We start from the raw sequence: 6,000 nt of genomic DNA, 5'->3' as shown, positions 1-6,000 counted from the left end.
ACCATAGGGAAAATCTATAACACAGATAATTGGTTCCTTGAAAACATCAAAATAATGGTGAACATTTGACTTACAAAAAATAAAAAGAAAGATAAGACATATATTACCAATATAAAAATGTAACACAGATAAAGCCACAGAGGCAAGAAACTGAAAGCAAGGAAACTGGAAGAGAAGGAAGAGAGCAGCAGACACCAGCATGTGCCTTGCCATGTGACAGAGGAGTCCAGGATCTCCAGCAGCCAATCTGCAGGGAGAGAACATTGTCTGATAATGCCTTGATGGCATTTCAAAAGGCTGCAAAAGGGACCATTTCTTGTTGGCAGAGGTGCTCTTACAAATGTTTTAGACTTCTCTCAGTTTACTCATTATAGAAGGAAGCAAGTAAACCTGGTCCATGTTGAAACAGCAGAGTGTGTTGCAGAACATTTTAGTAGGGGGCCTCCTTCCAGAAAAACTCAGGTGCTCACTACAAAACACATCCAAATCTGATATCCTTGTTATTGGAGGAGGAGCAACGGGATGTGTTTGTGCACTAGATGCTGTCACCAGAGGACTAAAAATAGCACTTATAAACAGAGATGATTTCTCATCAGAGACCAGTAGCATAAGAACTAAATTGGTGTGAGATATCTTCTGCAGGCTCTCTTGAAGTTTGAAATTGAGCAGTACAGGACAGTAAAAGAAGCCCTTCATGAGCCTGCCAGTCTACTTGAAATTGCTTCCCATATATCAGCTCCTTTGCCTTTAGCACTTACACTGTACAAGGGGTGGCAGTTACATTACTACTGGATAGCAATCAAGCTACATGATCTGGTTGCTGGAAGTAATTGCCTGAAAAGCAGTTATGTCCTCAGCAAATCAAGAGCTCTTGAGCACTTCTCAATGCTCTAGAAGGACAAACTGGTAGGGGTGATCGTCTTCTACAAGGGATGACCCAACAATGCATGGATGTACCTCACCATTGCTCTCACCACTGCCAGGTATGGGGCTGCCACAGCCAATTACATAGAGGCAGTGAGCTTGCTCAAGAGCTCAGACCCCCAAACAGGGAAAGAGCATGTGAGCAAGGCTGCTGCAAGGATGTGTTTGTTCACAGGGTAGGAATTTGGGATGAAAGCCAAATGTGTCATCAGTGCTATGGGATCCTTCACAGATTTGGTGCACAAAATGGATGACAAGAACACCTCTGATATCTGCCAGCCAAGAGCTGGTTTTCATAATGTGTTGCCTGGCTGTTACAGATAACTGTTTCCACCTGGTGGTTATAGCCAGAGAATGGTGGTATAAGAGATGGCATATATTTATTTTATTCTTCTAGTACAACTTTTTTAGTAATAAATGGTCTATCTTGATGTTCAAAATGAGGAGAAATTAGAAAAGAACTCCTCTGAGACATAAAACACAAACCAGGCTTGGGAATTTGTTAGTAATTCATGGGAATACTCATTTTTAGGGTAATGATTTAGGATCTGTCCATCTTTGTACTTTGTCCAGTGCAGTCACCTTCAGAGATTAAGCATTCAATTTATTGAATTGTAGTTTTAAGTAAAATATGAAAAATTAATGCAGCAAAATTTGGGTATTTTGCTTCTGAAGAATCTGAAAGAGTGAGCCATTCAGGTATTCATAGTTGTATAACTTTGGATTCTGTTTTTAAAAAGATTATAAAAATTAGCAACCAGATATAAATTCTCACAGAAATACATGAATGTCTCATAGACATTGAGGACTGACAGTTTGATGTGCTGAGCACTTTATCTTGGGGCTTGCCCTTGTGGAGCTTGTTGCTGCACAGGAGGGGCTAGATCTGCTTATAATTGTGCCTAAGAGTCTCCCCCTGAGTACCTCTTTGTTGCTCAGATGTGGCCCTCTCTCTCTCTAGCTAAGCCAACTTGGCAGGTGAACTCACTACCCTCCCCCCTGCACAGGACCTGACTCCCAGGGGTGTAAATCTTCCTGGCAATGCAGGATATCACTCCTGGGGATGAATCTGGACCTCGCATCATGGGATTGAGGACACCTGTACCAAAAGGGAGATGCCAAATGAAACAAAATAAAGTTTCAATGGCTGAGAGATTTCAAATGGAGTCAAGAGGTCACTCTGGTGGACACTCTTACACACTATATAGATAATATCCCTTTTTAGGTTTTAATGTATTGGAATAGCTAGAATTAAATACCTGAAACTATCAAACTCCAACCTAGTAGCCTTGACTCTTGAAGACGATTGTACAACAATGTAGATTACAAGGGGTGACAGTGTGATTGTGAAAAACTTGTGGATCTCACTCCCTTTATCCACTCTATGGATGGATGAGTGGAAAAATGGGGATCAAAACTAAATGAAAAATAGTGTGGGATGGGGGGAGGACGATTTGAATGTTCTTTACTTTTACATATGATGGTACTATGAACAGTTGATTGTACACCATGGATGATTGTATGGTATGTAAATATATCTCAATAAAACTGAATTTAATTTAAAAAAGGTACTCAGAATCACTAGATACATGTGAAAGGCAAATTAAACCTTTAAGAAAACACTATAGAAAGAGCAGAAGGCTGAAATTTGATAATTTCAAAAATGTTCAGGAGGAAGGAACTCAATCATTAAGGAACACTACTAAAATTTGCATATTAGTGAAAATCATAAAACTTAACACTTGATATGTATTTACCCCATGTCTTATCAATTGTTCTCTCAGGTATACCCTAAAGAAATATGTACATTCTGTGAATAATTCATACTAATAAGTGTATTTATAACAGCCCTATTTTTTAAACCCAATATCTGAAACAACCCAAATGTCAGTCCACAGTAGAATGGATGACAGATAATTAATGTGTACAATGGAATACTATACTGAAATTAAATAAGAGTGATCTACAGCTACATACAGGTTGGATGAATGTCTCTTACACAAAGGTGAGTTGTGGAGTTATACACAGAACAGCACAGGTGGCAAAATTACATTCATATATGATGCTAAGTCTAGTGAAACAATGCATGGTGTTGGAAGTTAGAAAAGCATCACATCTAGGACTGGCCAGTGAGGGATTTGGATGTTGTCAATATTATATTGAAATGGTTGCTCATTCCATGGTGGGGTTCACTTTATAAAACTTTGTATGTTTGTTATCATCCAATGAAATATAATTTAGCTATTAATTTTAAGAAATTAAATTTAGTTATTAATGCCATTCTGGGATTATAATTTTTTTTATTTAAATCAGTTTTATTTAAGAATTTCCAACATTGACAACTCTTATAAAAAGCATCCAAGCACAGGACACAGAATTTCAGCAAACAGCATTCTTATGGGTATCTAACAGACATGAGAACTTCCACCCTTCTTTGAGACACCCTGAGCTCACTGGTGAACTCTGCTTCCAAGTACTCCTGAAAAGCACACCACAGGCTCAGCCTATGTTCTCAACCCATCAGCTGCAGTTCACATTGCTACACTTACATGTCAGTAACAGAAGAGAATGCACACCGTACAGCATTCACAGCAGTTGACAAAGGGATGGGGGAAATACAAGTATTGTTTCACTTAACACAGTCAATTAATGGGGGTTACCTAAGAAGAAAACTCACTTAAAGTTTTCAACAGAAAACTTTATTTGCTATCATTGCTCTCTGCACACTCTCCCGCCAAAGCCACAGGATTGAGAGACACATCTCACCAAGTTAAAAAAATATCCATTATGCACCACCAAGTCTCTGCACGTGTGCTCTCCTTTTTCTCGCTCATACTAGCCCTTCATGTCTCGGCACCACCATCAATCCCACACAAGGTTTCAAACGTTCGAACAGCCTTCTGGTTCCATGTCACAGCCTTGTGTTCACAGCGTTGACAGACTCCATGAAATAAAGAGTAGCGGATAAAAACAGAACACCCACTGTTACTCAGCCTGTGCAGAGTGATGACAAATTCTTGAATGAGAAAGCATGTAGGCAGAACTATTCTTATGGCAGAATATTTCCAGCACTGCTTTCAGTGAAGTGCTTCTTCCATAAACATTTGAAATGAGGTGAACTGCAGAGATTAAATGAAGGGTTCATATTGTAGTTTTGTATATGAGGGGAGATAAGTGTTAAAAAACAAAAACAAAAGAACCAAACATCGTGACACCATAATCTCCAAAAAGGAGATTTTCCTAAGGAAAAATCCATATGGTGGGATTCAAATTAAAACAAGGAGAAAGTAATGTAGTTCTACTCAATGATTTCCATTTGGAACATGCAAAGAATTCACTTGAAAAGTCCAGAGATAAAATATTACAGAAGAAACCTTTTGATATCAATTGCAGTGTTGGTTCACCAATTAGACAAACAGCAGTTCACTTTCAACCACTCAATATTTCAACCCTTTATGTAACAAAACTTATAAAATTCCTTTACTTCTTCCTTTTTTTTCTAAAGAAAAATGTCAAAAATACTGCTGAATATACTCCACACTGAACAAACCAGTTTTGAAAAATTTTAGTACATCTATATTTTATAATATACTTACCATGAGTTTAGAAAGTTTTTTATTTCCACAAGTCTATACCAACTAACCACAACCCACTATCTATATTCCCCAGCCAGAAGATTTGGAATCCACATATAACATGTTTTTAAAAGGTTGAAAAATTTTCTCCAACAAAATAAAACAAAATATTTAAAGAATAATATATCCATATGAAATACCTGTCACCAGTGTATGCCTAATTAAATTATTTGTTGATATATGTCAATGGATATATTGTTAACATGAATGCTACCCACTCTAGACTGGACACATGCTCTATGCCGGGGACTATGTTGGTGCTCTCCACATGTTCTTATGCAATATCACAACAACTTTGATTTTGATTCCTATCACAACAAACTAGCTTTATAAACTTGCATATATTATTAGGAATTAATTTTCACACATGTAATGTGGTATTCGATCTATTTTCATGACTTAAGATATAGCAAAAGCAAAGCACAGCTGATGATGGAACTTCAGGAAAAAATAGAACCGGTAGTATTAGAGATGAAAAGCACCATGTCAAGAATCTGCTATATGAAGTACATTGAGTTGAAAAAACTGGTAAAGACCTCTCACAAAGTCTAACAGTACAATTACTAAACTAGGAGGCACATAGATTAGATAAAAAGAGATAGATAGATAGATAGATAGATAGATAGATAGATAGATAGAATGAAATTCTGATACATGTGACAAAATGGATGAACCTTGAAAGCCTCATGCTGAGTATAATAAGCCAGGAACAAAAGGACAAATATTATATGATCTCACTGTTTGGAATAATTAGAATAAGCTAAGTCATAGGGTCAGTAACTAGAATGCAGGCTACCAGGAGCCTGGGTACAGGTAGGGAATGGGGAGTTAATGCTTAACTGGTTCTGAGTTTGTTTGGAGTGATGGGTAAGTTTTGGTAATGGATCATGGTGATTGTACCACAACTTTGTGAATGTAATTAACACCACTGAATTATGTGTGTGAATGTGGTTAAAAGGAGAAATCATAGGTTGCATATATGTTACTAGAATAAAAATTTTAAAAAGCCATAGGACCAATTAAGACAGAGACCACTAATATAAACTATGGACTATAGTTGAGTCTAATTATAATAACATTATTTCATCAATTTTAACCAAGCTACCACAGTTAGGCAAATTGTTAATAAGGGAAAACTATGTGTGTGAGAAGGGGTATGTGGATACTTTTATTTTCTGCATGATTCTTCTGGTAAACCTACAACTTCTCTAATAAAAATGTAAATTAAAAAAAGAATTAATTACACTCATGCCTTCATGTTGCACTCATTGTTCTCTACTGTGTATAGTTCAATCATTTATTTAGATGCTCCTCCACATATAACTTTCATAACAGCCTTCTTCAGGCTCAGTCTTTCCATTTTAAAATTTGACATTACCACAAAAATCTTGATTTTACAGCAAATGGGCACAGGTCATGCCAGATACATTTAAATAAAATT

The 6,000-nt window shown here is 36.9% G+C and overlaps 1 pseudogene; it reads left to right on the top strand.

The window, feature by feature from the left end:
- Positions 1 to 281: 281 nt before the first annotated feature.
- On the top strand, positions 282 to 1,248 carry LOC119506595 (annotated as a pseudogene).
- Positions 1,249 to 6,000: the final 4,752 nt, after the last annotated feature.

This window comes from Choloepus didactylus, chromosome 11 (genome assembly GCF_015220235.1).
Source record: "Choloepus didactylus isolate mChoDid1 chromosome 11, mChoDid1.pri, whole genome shotgun sequence".
Taxonomy (NCBI): Eukaryota; Metazoa; Chordata; class Mammalia; order Pilosa; family Megalonychidae; genus Choloepus; species Choloepus didactylus.
The sequence above is the reverse complement of the archived record's forward strand: the minus strand, read 5'-3'. Positions and strand labels throughout refer to the sequence as shown.